Source organism: Dendrobates tinctorius, unplaced genomic scaffold, assembly GCF_039654945.1.
Source record: "Dendrobates tinctorius isolate UK_male_01 unplaced genomic scaffold, ASM3965494v1 ptg000135l, whole genome shotgun sequence".
NCBI classification, from domain to species: Eukaryota; Metazoa; Chordata; class Amphibia; order Anura; family Dendrobatidae; genus Dendrobates; species Dendrobates tinctorius.
The window spans coordinates 9,732,675-9,746,877 of NW_027361803.1; the positions used below are offsets into that span (position 1 = coordinate 9,732,675).

At 45.4% G+C, this 14,203-nt stretch overlaps 1 protein-coding gene and 1 long non-coding RNA gene across 4 annotated transcripts in view; one reads left to right on the plus strand and one right to left on the minus strand.

Annotated features, from left to right (window-relative positions):
- The window catches only part of LOC141048423 (class I histocompatibility antigen, F10 alpha chain-like), a 300,218-nt gene that overhangs the window by 124,314 nt on the left and 161,701 nt on the right, over positions 1-14,203 (plus strand). The window lies entirely within an intron of this gene.
- Positions 1,279-13,837, minus strand: LOC141048383 (uncharacterized). Its single transcript, XR_012220043.1, has 2 exons — positions 13,699-13,837; positions 1,279-2,547 (listed from the first exon to the last, which is right to left on the minus strand). It is a non-coding gene; the product is annotated as an uncharacterized lncRNA (long non-coding RNA).

Here is a 14,203-nt window from a genome sequence, read left to right on the forward strand (position 1 = left end):
TGGTGTCGGCAGCGGCGGGCACATGACTATGTGTTATTTGAAAACTGCAGTCCACATTACGACTAGACTGTTTCTGGCCTCGCTCTATACACTGACATTGGGTGAGGCTTCTAGTCGGCATGCGACCACTGCTCCTGGGACCAGAGAGCCCTCATAGTGCACAGTGTGAGCGATGGGAGGATTCACAAGTCTGCAGTCACATAGAGTGACCTCCAGCTTGTAGCCTGAGGCCTGACAATCCCTTTAACCCCACACAGTACTAGCTCGGCACACCCATCGCGTGGCATCACGCTGAGCACCGTGGCGATCGGGTGCGGGTGTCAGCTGTATGTGAAAGCTGACACCCCGCAGCAACGCCCACGATCGGTGCTAGCACCGACAGCAGGCATTTAACCCATCTGAGGCCGCTGTCAGTAGTGACAGCGGCATAGAGGAGCATCCCCTGATTCATTACGCGCTTCCATCAAGATAACACGATCTGATCGCGTTGTCCTGATGGTCTCCATGGAGACACTCCGCCCCAAGATGGCTGCGGGGTCCTTCTGGGTCCTGCAGGGAAGGTGGCTTCCCAGTGCCTGCAGGGAGCAGGATCTGAAACGCCTCCTTCCCTGCCTGTCAGTAGCTGCTCCAATGTTCTGTAGTGCAGATGAATTGCAGAACAGCGATCTGATATAATACAGTAATGTCCCAGGATGGGACAATGCAAAAAAAAACAGTAAAAAAAAAAAAAAAATTAAAAATGTGTAAAAATATTTTTTTTTAATCCAAAAATAAAGAAAAAAAAATCAAATATTTTTTCCAATAAATACATTTATATCAATAAAGAAATAAACAATAAAACTATACATATTTGGTATCGCCGCGTCCGTAACGACCCGCTCTATAAAACTGTCCCACCAGTTAACCCCTTCAGTAAACACCGTAAAAAAACGAGGTAAAAAACAATGCTATATCATCATGCTGCCGAACAAAAATTGCAATAAAACGTAATCAAAAAGACAAATGTGAATAAAAATGGTACCGCTGAAAACTTCATCTTGCCCCGCAAAAAAAAAACAAGCTGTCATACAGCTCCATCAGCAGAAAAATAAAAAAGTTATAGCTTTCAGAATAAAACAGAGCAAAAATAATTATTTTTTCTATAAAATAGTTTTTATTGTGTAAAAGCGGCTAAACATAAAAAACTATATAAATTGGGTATCGCTGTAATCGTATTTACCCAAAGAATAAAGCTTCCTTACCAATTTTACCACACTCAAACAACGAAAGAAACCGAAGAAATGTCCAATTATTAAAGTTTATTAAATTAGTATCAAATATAATGTAAAATGATGTAAAAAATGAGGGGAGGCCAATGCCATGGATGAGGCACAACCAGGGACAATAGTAAGCACTTATGCTATATATATAAAAATAATATCGCACACTACAAGGTAAGACACAATAAATAAGGTGCTAGTGCCAATATAACATTAATGTGCAAACAGCAAAATAGAAACAATTCATGATGTTATATAAAGTGCAGATATATATAAATCTGTACAGCAAAAAATATGGCTACAAATAAGGTGCAGTGCTATAAAATAAAGAAGTGAATCTAATCCATCAAAGTAAATGTACAAAAAGAACTCAAGAGGCAAAACAAAGTGTTTAAATGTGCAAGCAAGGTGCTATACCTCTTATGCTGCTGTAGTCCCCGGGATGTGCCAGCCCCGACACGCGTTTCGGCGTACCTTCGTCAGGGGGTGGCGTCATCCAGGCTTGAGGGGGTATAAAAAGCGCAAAGCAACCAATGGGAGCGGAGTAGGTATAACGCGACGCACACCGGCATCATACGTTACTAGGCAACCCCACGCCGCCGGCCCACGTGTCTCCCCAATCGTCGCAATCAGATGTTGCGGCGAAGAGGGACGCAGGTACAGCGGGCGGGACTCCTAGAACCCGATACCGGCGCGCGTACAACCTAGCCCGCTGTCATTGGGCAGAATAGAACACGTGGTGTACAATTCCTGAGGGCTCTCTCTCATTGGATATATCAGATCACGTGGTACAAAGGTCCTGAGAGCACACTATCATAGAACGAAGAAAGTCACGTGGTACAAAGGTCCTATTAAGTAAATAAAAAGGAAAAATTAAATAAAAATGTACAAATAAATAAAAATATAAATAAATAATTGCAGAGAATAAATGCATCATAAAAATAAAATAAATAATGAAAGAAAACAAAGAAAAATATAAAATCAAGGAAAAAAGGGGGAATTCATCCATATACAATAACGCACGTTCAAAATCAATATATAGATCAGATTTATATAAATTAAATTAAGAAAAAATAATAAAGAAAAAATAAAGAAAAATAATATTATTAAAGTCCATTCTTGATCAAAACTATTCATATATTGATAAGTCAGGCGCTCATTCTTTTTCCTTTTCTTTTCATAGAGGCATTCACAGGAGGAAACAGCAGTGACATCAATCAACTCCAAGACTCCACAACAGGAAGCGGACAGGTAAGCTGAGATAAGTTACTGATGAAAGGAGAATAAACTGAAATGAATAGTAAAGAATATATAATAAATGCAAAATAATTATAATTTAATTAATACATAAAATAAATATAAAATAGAAATAGGACCTATGTATGGCAATAAACAATTAAACTGCAACAACCATGTATAATAAAGAATTAATTAATTCATATACAAAATTGCCCAATAACAATAATATAAATATTATATTCAATATACACTCACTGGCCACTTTATTAGGTACACCTGTCCAACTGTGTGTTAAGACTTAATTTCTAATCAGCCAATCACATGGCGGCAACTCAGTGCATTTAGGCATGTAGACATGGTCAAGACAATCTCCTGCAGTTCAAACCGAGCATCAGTATGGGGAAGAAAGGTGATTTGAGTGCCTTTGAACGTGGCAAGATTGTTGGAGCCAGAAGGGCTGGTCTGAGTATTTCAGAAACTGCTGATCTACTGGGATTTTCACGCACAACCATCTCTAGGGTTTACAGAGAATGGTCCGAAAAAGAAAAAAAATCCAGTGAGCGGCAGTTCTGTGGCCGGAAATGCCTTGTTGATGCCAGAGGTCAGAGGAGAATGGGCATACTGGTTCGAGCTGATAGAAAGGCAACAGTGACTCAAATTGCCACCCGTTACAACCAAGGTAGGCAGAAGAGCATCTCTGAACGCACAGTGCGTCGAACTTTGAGGCAGATGGGCTACAGCAGCAGAAGACCACACTGGGTACCACTCCTCTCAGCTAAGAACAGGCATCTGATGGCTACTTTCAGCAGGATAATGCGCCATGTCATAAAGCTCGAATCATCTCAGATTGGTTTCTTGAACATGACAATGAGTTCACTGTACTCAAATGGCCTCCTCAGTCACCAGATCTCAATCCAATAGAGCATCTTTGGGATGTGGTGGAACGGGAGATTCGCATCAGGGATGTGCAGCCGACAAATCTGCGCCAACTGTGTGATGCCATCATGTCAATATGGTCCAAAATCTCTGAGGAATGCTTCCAGCACCTTGTTGAATCTCTGCCACGAAGAATTGAGGCAGTTCTGAAGGCAAAAGGGGGTCCAACCCGTTACTAGCATGGTGTACCTAATAAAGTGGCCAGTGAGTGTATAAAAGATAAAATAAACTAAAATAAAACAAATATAAAATATAAAATAAAAAAATATAAAAACAGCTGGATGACTAGGTGGTCATAAAAAAGGGACAAAGCTGATGTTCTCATTTAGGCCTTGGGGGAATACTGTTTTGAGTGTCCATATCCATCTCGTCTCCATTTGTGCTCATTTCTGACTGATTTTACCTCCACGTATAGAAAGTGGAATTGTATCGATCCCTCTTACACCAAATTTACTCGAGTCACAATTCTGAAATAGTTTATAATGCCTCGGAATTGTTTTTAGGGCAGAAATATCACTTTCAGTTTTTGCTCCATTAATTCCAATTACACGCTCCCTTACTCTTACTTTTAGTTGTCTTGTAGTAAGACCAACATAAATCTTTGAGCAAGGGCATGTAGCATAATAAATTACTGCCTTGGTGTCACAATTAATATGATGTTTAATGGAATAATTTTTTGAACCAGAAGAATCAGTAAAAGTGTCAGTCCTGTCAACATTTTGGCAGGCGACACAATGGCCACATGGAAATGAACCATTCTTCTGAGGAATCTGAGTCAAAAAAGAGGACGTATGTTCATTTTGATAGTGACTCCTTACCAAAGTATCCCGCAAATTTCTAGAGCGACGAAAAGTAAAAGTAGGTTGCTCTGTTAAATATTTAGATACATCATCAGAGGTCATTCGCGCAATGCAAAAAAAAAAACCAGAAAATCCACAGACTCCTCACAAACAGTATATAGTGTATGACCCCCAGCCCATCACACCCAGGGCTGGCATTTGGACCTGGCAGATGCCTGGGGCCCCCACCTACAAAGGGGGCCCCCTGCATCTGCAGCCCATTTATGAAGTGCCCAGAGGGTGTACAGCAGTGAATAATGCTGTGCATTGCTCTGAAGTCTTGGAGTGTCTCTCGCAAAGCCCCTTGAGCCCCCCTGTCTCTTTCTCCCTGCAGTCAGGTTAAAAGTTGAGAGTGAGAGGGAGGGGCCATTACTGCACAGTGAGTGCAGGAAGATGCCTGCAGCTCTGTATGTCTCCTCCTGAGTCATGGCTGCTCCTAGCACTGACCTGAGAATCGATATGCCTAAGTGAAGCTGCAGAACCTGGTAAGAGCAGCAGTAACAGGTCAGAGAGCAGTGATTTCCTCACTGTCGTCCGGAGCTCTGTGCTGATCGCTGCAGGATCAGGATTCACAGCCACACACCGCAGCGATCAGCATCAGCTCTGACCACAGTCACTAATCCCTGCTTGTAACGTGGCAGGGCGACCTCCTGTCACTGCTGTCTGGATGACACAAGACAGGGATATTGTCTGCTGAATCAGGGGATTTATGACATAGAAATAAATGAATTCCCATGTGAAATAATAAGGGTAAACCATACACATACTGTATATAGTACTAGTACAGGTGTGCATAGGAATCAGCGTTTTTGGTTCATTTTTTTTTTTGCAGCCAAAGCCTCTCTCTTGGCAGTAAAAACACTGCTTTCAAAACGCCTATTTTTTAGGGTATGTGCAGACGATCCAGAAATGGCAGCACTTTGGACGCAGCGGACATGTGCTCCGTCTAAAGTACTGCCATCTTTCGCACGTGATTCCGCGTGTGTTCATCCCATCCACTGTGCTGTAACATCTGGCCGCTGCGGGTTGGACGCTGTGGATGTGCGCAGCATCCAGAGGTTACTGATTGCGGACACAGACCCTTAGAGCTTTTGCTGTTTGTTTTCTTTACAATATGCATTTTGTCTACAGTACATGTTTAATAAAGTTCGTTTTATTAGCCAAAAACGCAGCAAAAAAAACAACGTTGCGACATTTACAGCTTTTCTAAAACTTTTTAATTGCTTTCTACGGGTGAAAAAAATTGCTGAAAGAAGCGACGCTGCGGATTTAAAAACGCTGCAGCTGTGAAATTCGGTCAGGAGAAAATCTCCTGCATGCGCTTGTTTTATTTCTGACTGAATTTCTGAACTGTAGCGCTTTTTAAACCTGCAGCGTCACTTCTTTCAGTGTGTTTTCACCCGTAGAAAGCAATGAAAGAATACAAAAAAGAAAGCTGCAGATATTGCAACGGCATTTTTCGCTGCAATTTTTTAGGTGGTTTTGGTGAATTAAACTATTAAGTGTCATTCACACGTTCAGCATGTTCAGTATTTGGTCAGTATTTCCCATCAGGATTTGTAATGCAGAAGCAGCAGTGGAACAATCAGAGGAAAAGTAACATAGAAACACGTCACCACTTCTGGATTTCTCACCCTCCTGGTTTTGACTTGCACATACTGATGTGAAATACTGACCGAATACTCAACGTGTGAACGTGGCCTTAAACATACTGTAGACAAAGCAAACATCCTCACTTTAAAAAAAGCTGAAAAAAGTGTAAAGAACACCAGAAACAAGGTGAGAAACAGGTGAACGCAACATTTTTACTGCCAATAGAACAGGTTTTGGCTACTGAAAAAAATGCATGTGAACATAGCCATAGCGTTTCAGAGTAAGACTATCTGTGGTGTTACATAGGACTGCAGGTGACATCTACTACATTATCTGTTCTCAGAGAGTTATTACTGCTATCTCTGGTGTTACGTAGGATGAGGTCACAGTCATGTGACTGGTCACGTGAGCCGGGAGGGCTTCTGTTCTGGAGTGTGCTATGCATAGAGGGAATTGTATATGGTGATCGGTACACAGTCCCTTCTGAAATGACAGGTGGGCATGGCGACTGATTTGCGGTGTGGGAAAACTACAATCCCGCAGGTGGGAGTATCAAAATCGGGACTGTCCCGCTGGATCCAGGACTGCTGGGAGCCCTGCTGTGTTATCTGCAGTGTTAAAAAAAAAAAATTAAGAGGGGATTGGGGGACAACTCTTTGTCTTGGGGCTTGGGCCCCCCAATCTTTTCTGACCCTAGCAACGCCCCTGTGTAATGCTAATAGTGGCAGACCCGTTGGCCGATATAAGGCCCCCAAATATGGGGGCCACAGTGCCAGCACCCTCTGCCAACTGTATCCGCATCCTGCTCATGTAATGTAACCTAAATGTATGATATTACAATGTTAGCATTTGGGGCCCCACTTTAAACTTTTGCATAGGGCCCCACTTTGTCTAAAACCGGCACTGATCACACCACAGCCCCTCAGAGGACACACATAACATTCATTTCCAGAGTAAGGTGTAGCAGACCCCCAGCCCCTCAGTGTAAGGTGTAGTAGACCCCCAGCCCCTCAGTGTCAAGTGTAGTAGACCCCCAGCCCCTCAGTGTCAGGTGTAGTAGACCCCCAGCCCCTCAGTGTCAGGTGTAGTAGACCCCCAGCCCCTCAGTGTCAGGTGTAGTAGACCCCCAGCCCCTCAGTGTCAGGTGTAGTAGACCCCCAGCCCCTCAGTGTCAGGTGTAGTAGACCCCCAGCCCCTCAGTGTCAGGTGTAGTAGACCCCCCAGCCCCTCAGTGTCAGGTGTAGCAGACCCCCAGCCCCTCAGTGTCAGGTGTAGTAGACCCCCCAGCCCCTCAGTGTAAAGTGTAGTAGACCCCCAGCCCCTCAGTGTCAGGTGTAGTAGACCCCCCAGCCCCTCAGTGTAAAGTGTAGTAGACCCCCAGCCCCTCAGTGTCAGGTGTAGTAGACCCCCCAGCCCCTCAGTGTAAAGTGTAGTAGACCCCCAGCCCCTCAGTGTAAAGTGTAGTAGACCCCCAGCCCCTCAGTGTCAGGTGTAGTAGACCCCCAGCCCCTCAGTGTCAGGTGTAGTAGACCCCCAGCCCCTCAGTGTCAGGTGTAGTAGACCCCCAGCCCCTCAGTGTCAGGTGTAGTAGACCCCCCAGCCCCTCAGTGTAAAGTGTAGTAGACCCCCAGCCCCTCAGTGTCAGGTGTAGTAGACCCCCAGCCCCTCAGTGTAAAGTGTAGTAGACCCCCAGCCCCTCAGTGTAAAGTGTAGTAGACCCCCAGCCCCTCAGTGTAAAGTGTAGCAGACCCCCAGCCCCTCAGTGTAAGGTGTAGTAGACCCCCAGCCCACCCTGACACGGGTCACCTGTCACCACACAGTAACACACGACCTCCCCTCACTGTACACAGACTATTAGCTGCCATCTGCATCTCACCATCGTGTCTCCGGCCAGGAGCTGCTGTGTGCGGCAGGAGGGAAGCCCTGAAGGCAGCACAGAAAGACGAGGAGGGAGGCGGCACTGACACCGCACAGTCCTGACTGCAGGGAAGGAGCCGGGAATCCTCCTCACCAGGGGCCGCCTGACAGGACAACAAGCGGCAGGAGTTATAGGTGCAGCGCCGCTAAAGCAGCGGGCGGCCGGGTGGCCCTAAATAGCCGCTGGGGGACCTGGGGGCATCTACCCCCTGCCCAGCCCTCCCCTAGGTGCAAGAGAGATAGAGCCTCCTCCATGTTATCTGAGGTAACTGAGAGATAGCGCCTCCTCCATGTTACCTGAGGTAACAGAGAGAGATAGAGCCTCCTCCATGTTATCTGAGGTAACTGAGAGATAGAGCCTCCTCCATGTTATCTGAGGTTACAGAAAGATAGAGTCTCCTCCATGTTATCTGAGGTTACAGAAAGATAGAGTCTCCTCCATGTTATCTGAGGTAACAGAGATAGAACCTCCTCCATGTTATCTGAGGTAACAGAGACATAGAGCCTCCTCCATGTTACCTGAGGTAACAGAGACATAGAGCCTCCTCCATGTTATCTGAGGTAACAGAGAGATAGAGCCTCCTCCATGTTATCTGAGGTTACAGAAAGATAGAGTCTCCTCCATGTTATCTGAGGTTACAGAAAGATAGAGCCTCCTCCATGTTACCTGAGGTAACAGAGAGATAGAGCCTCCTCCATGTTATCTGAGGTTACAGAAAGATAGAGTCTCCTCCATGTTATCTGAGGTAACAGAGATAGAACCTGCTCCATGTTATCTGAGGTAACAGAGACATAGAGCCTCCTCCATGTTACCTGAGGTAACAGAGACATAGAGCCTCCTCCATGTTACCTGAGGTAACAGAGACATAGAGCCTCCTCCATGTTATCTGAGGTAACAGAGAGATAGAGCCTCCTCCATGTTACCTGAGGTAAGAGAGATAGAGGCTCCTCCATGTTATCTGAGGTAACAGAGAGATAGAGCCTCCTCCATGTTATCTGAGGTAACAGAGATAGAGCCTCCTCCATGTCACCTGAGGTAAGAGAGATAGAGCCTCCTCCATGTTATCTGAGGTAAGTGAGAGAGATAGCGCCTCCTCCATGTTATCTGAGGTAAGTGAGAGAGATAGAGCCTCCTCCATGTTATCTGAGGTAAGGGAGAGAGATAGAGCCTCCTCCATGTTATCTGAGGTAACAGAGAGATAGCGCCTCCTCCATGTTATCTGAGGTAACAGAGAGAGCCTCCTCCATGTTATCTGAGGTAACAGAGAGATAGAGCCTCCTCCATGTTATCTGAGGTAACAGAGAGATAGAGCCTCCTCCATATTATCTGAGGTTACAGAAAGATAGAGCCTCCTCCATGTTATCTGAGGTTACAGAAAGATAGAGTCTCCTCCATGTTATCTGAGGTAACAGAGATAGAGCCTCCTCCATGTTATCTGAGGTAACAGAGAGATAGAGCCTCCTCCATGTTATCTGAGGTTACAGAAAGATAGAGTCTCCTCCATGTTATCTGAGGTAACAGAGAGATAGAGCCTCCTCCATGTTATCTGAGGTAGCAGAGAGATAGAGCCTCCTCCATGTTATATGAGGTAACAGAGAGAGATAGAGCCTCCTCCATGTTACCTGAGGTAGGAGAGAGATAGCGCCTCCTCCATGTTACCTGAGGTAAGAGAGAGATAGAGCCTCCTCCATGTTACCTGAGGTAACAGAGAGATAGCGCCTCCTCCATGTTACCTGAGGTAAGAGAGATAGAGGCTCCTCCATGTTATCTGAGGTAAGAGAGAGATAGAGCCTCCTCCATGTTATCTGAGGTAACAGAGAGATAGAGCCTCCTCCATGTTACCTGAGGTAAGAGAGATAGAGCCTCCTCCATGTTATCTGAGGTAACAGAGAGATAGCGCCTCCTCCATGTTACCTGAGGTAGGAGAGAGATAGCGCCTCCTCCATGTTACCTGAGGTAAGAGAGATAGAGGCTCCTCCATGTTATCTGAGGTAAGAGAGAGATAGAGCCTCCTCCATGTTATCTGAGGTAACAGAGAGATAGAGCCTCCTCCATGTTACCTGAGGTAAGAGAGATAGAGCCTCCTCCATGTTATCTGAGGTAACAGAGAGATAGCGCCTCCTCCATGTTACCTGAGGTAGGAGAGAGATAGAGCCTCCTCCATGTTACCTGAGGTAAGAGAGAGATAGAGCCTCCTCCATGTTATCTGAGGTAACAGAGAGATAGCGCCTCCTCCATGTTACCTGAGGTAAGAGAGATAGAGCCTCCTCCATGTTATCTGAGGTAACAGAGAGATAGAGCCTCCTCCATGTTACCTGAGGTAAGAGAGATAGAGCCTCCTCCATGTTATCTGAGGTAACAGAGATAGCGCCTCCTCGTTATCTGAGGTAACAGAGAGATAGAGCCTCCTCCATGTTATCTGAGGTAAGAGAGAGATAGAGCCTCCTCCATGTTACCTAAGGTAACAGAGAGATAGAGCCTCCTCCATGTCACCTGAGGTAAGTTATTGATGAATTTGTCTGTGACTGAGCCACATGCACATATAAAAAGTTTGGGATGTGAAATCTGGCTGACAGATTCCCTTTATGGCTATGTCCACAGCATTTCCGCAACTCCCGCCGCGGGTAAAACGCATGTGGAAATCGCATGCGTTTTCCCGCTAAACACAAGCGTTTTGCAAGCGTATTTAGGTTGCAGAATGCTTGCGCTTTCCAAGCGATTTCAAGCATCGCTTGGAAAACTGATTGACAGGTTGGTCACACACAAGCATAGTGCTAGACAAGTGTGACCATCTTTTTACTATTGATGGCTGCCTATGCCGCATCAATAGTAAAGATAGGATGTTAAAAATAATTTAAAAAAAATAAAAAATGGTTGTTCTCACCTTCTGACAGCCTCCGATCTCCTCGGCGGCGCTCCCGGCATCCTCTGGTCCCAGTGATGCTTTGTGTGAAGGACCTTTGTGACGTCATCTCAGGCCATTCGCACAAAGCATCACTGGGACCGGAAGATGCCGGCAGCGTGGTGAGAGGTGGGAAGGACTCTAGGGGTCATCAGAGGCTGAGTATATTCCTATTTTTTATTTTAATTCTATTTTTTACATGATTATGGTACCCAGGGCATGGAGGACAGTCTCCTCTCCGCCAGACCCTGGGTACCATCCGCACATGGAGCACTCACTTTACACATGGAGGGCATAGCCACATGCATAAAGTGAGCGTTTCAATGCAATCCTTTGTGAGCGGAATCACCGCGATTCCGCCAAAGAATGAACATGCTGCGGATTTTACCGCTATGCGATTCTGCAGCGGTAAAATCTGCATAATTAGCACAGCAATGCGGAATCCCATAGGATTGCATGGGATGCGTTTTTGTAGCGTTTTCGCAGCAGAAAAATGCCGCTAAAAACGTTAAAAAAAGCAACGTGTGCACATAGCCTAAAAGTCTCCACCTTGTGATGACAACACTTCCTGATGAAAACACCTGTCTGTGTTGCTATCATCAGAGGAAATTACCGTTTGACTTGGATCTTTATGGGTTTTATACATTTATGAATTTTGGTGGCAATTTATCTCATATACCTTTCGTTTCTTTATCAGTGTGCACCATGTTATAGTCTGCTGCCCTCTTGTGGCCATTATATACACTACACTTCTATGTCGCTCAGCCATTGTTATTGATACTGCTGACTGCTGTAATTTTTACTATAGGTTTGTTTTTATATACTGTATATATATTTTACACAGTCAGCCCAGTGCATTTTTTATATATATCTAATTAGATTACATTGATTACCGCATGACATTACATTTTGCAGCTTTATATTATATGGAGCCTCCTCCATGTTATCTGAGGTAAGTGAGAGCTATGAAGCCTCCTCCATGTTACCTGAGGTAACAGAGAGATAGAGCCTCCTCCCTCCATGTTATCTGAGGTAATTGAGAGCGATGGAGCCAACTCCATGTTATCTGAGGTAACATAGAACTAGAGCCTCCTCCATGTTATCTGAGGTAACAGAGAGAGATAGCGCCTCCTCCATGTTATCTGAGGTAAGTTAGAGCTATGAAGCCTCCTCCATGTTACCTGAGGTAACTGAGAGCGATGGAGCCTCCTCCATGTTATCTGAGGTAACTGAGAGAGATAGAGCCTCCTCCATGTTATCTGAGGTAAGTGAGAGCTATGAAGCCTCCATGTTACCTGAGGTAACTGAGAGCGATGGAGCCTCCTCCATGTTACCTGAGGTGAGAGCGATGGAGCCTCCTCCATATTACCTGAGGTAACATAGATCTAGAGCCTCCTCCATGTTATCTGAGGTAACATAGATCTAGAGCCTCCTCCATGTTATCTGAGGTAACATAGATCTAGAGCCTCCTCCATGTTATCTGAGGTAACAGAGTTACTTTTGTGATTTGCTACTTTGCCCCCTCTTCTGCGACAACATTGGCACCTCCATATATATTTTTGTGTGAATACTGTCTACTGCATTGATAAGCCGACTTGTGTATAAGATCTCAATTTTGGGCTTACTTGGCATGTGCACTACCATTTTAATGGGTCTCTCCTTATGTGCTTTATTATCCTTGCGCACCTTTTAGGTATGCTATATACCATGTTAATTATCATACCATTTGTGTCACGCAACCAGCGCATGCTCTGTACTAACTTGCCGGCTGATATACTTTTCACAGACCGCATCAACTCTCTGCTCCGTTTTACTGCGCTTGCGCACTTCTTTGTATGACAACCGCTTTGTTTATAGCGATAACCTCGCTGTAGGTAAATGGCACATGCGCTGTATATTGTTGCTGGATATGTCAGCTTGCTACAGGGCGCCTGCGCACTAACCTCTCTGAACGTCTTCGTTATTACTTCCGGCAACACTACTGGAATCTTCCGCAGCTGACAACGATCTCTTGTGTTAGGTAGGTCTGTTTAAACTTAGGAATATGCTTGAGTGGTTGTATTTGCCCCTGATGAAGCCACCATGTGTGGCGACACGTGTTGGGTTCCCATGCCCCTTGGACCTTTGGCACTTTTGATTGACATTTTGATATCCTCACTGGTCGTACCTAATAGGCGCCGCAGTAACCCTTTCTCACCTGGATGGTATGTCTAGTTAGGATGGTACTTCGTTTAGCAGGTGCCTACTAGGACACTGCTTGCTATCCACTTATATTTTCCACATGTCTTTTTCAAGCATCTTTGACGTTGTGTGATAGTTCTTGTTTGATAGCATCCAGCTGCCATTGTGGTTGTTTTTTCCCTCCCGTTTATTATTTTTGCCCCTTTTATTGTTCAGGGTGACTTGTCATTGGGCGGGTTTTTTTTGCTTGGCACTAGTTATAGTATATTTATTTAGGGTGTTTTATAGTGTGACCTTGGTCATATTCAGTCAGCAATGGTCATTTAATTACATGATATTTTTCAATCTTGTTCTTCTTGCCATTTATCCTCAGGTGCCAAAAACTTGCCATTTATATGTGTGCTACTATTTGCACTTAGGTCTGTGGGGCGGTACCCCTCCCTTCTTTCTCATCGGGCATTATGTTTTTAAATGTTGTTTGCTCTGCATATTTCAATAAAATTTGTATTTTTTGTACCGTACACACATATTTTCTGGTGATCGCCGTTGCAGCATGCTCTTTTCTCTTGTATTATTATTAGTGGTTTCACATGCTTCTGGCAGATCTTGTGTACTTGATAAACATTTGGTGATGGTGCCCTCCACTCTGTTCTTTTCTCTGGATGTAGCCACGCAGACGCACAGCGCAAGGGTTAAACAATTATTCACTTTTTCAACACATACAGTTAAAGGGCTGAGGGTTAAACAGGATAACAGTACTTCAAATTAACAGTCTATCAGTTTCACTTATCGTGACTCGGGTGTGCGTTTCTCTCTGAGTTAGATGGCTACCTGGCTGCCGGCTGCGGCCGGTGCTGAGTCTTCCGGCTTCCCCACCCGCAACAAACGGTCCTTCTTCTGGCAGCAGTGGGTGGTCATCAGTTTTGCCCACTGAGCCCCTAGTCCATTCAGCTGCCCAGCAGTCAGGAGTCTCGCACAACATCCTCCTGCTCGGCGTGCTCTGCAGTCAGGAGTCCCGCACAACAATCTCCCGCTCGGTGTACTCTGCCCTGCGCGCCTGGCGACACTCCCCAGTCCTTCCTGCACTTGTCTTTCACTGCTGCATGGCCTAGCGCTACCTGCAGCGCAATGCCGGTCCGCACTCTTGCCTTCCTCTGGTCGGAACTCTCTCTTCCCGCGCAAACTCCCTTATCCTCTCCGGGCTCACCACGCCCCCTCTATGCAGGTCATGGGTCTCCTCCGTCCTCAATTCCATTCCCCCTGCAACAGGAGGCTCGGCCCCAGCAGTTCCGGACCCAATGCCCTGTCAGCAGGAAGGTTGGGCGGGTGAGCACTG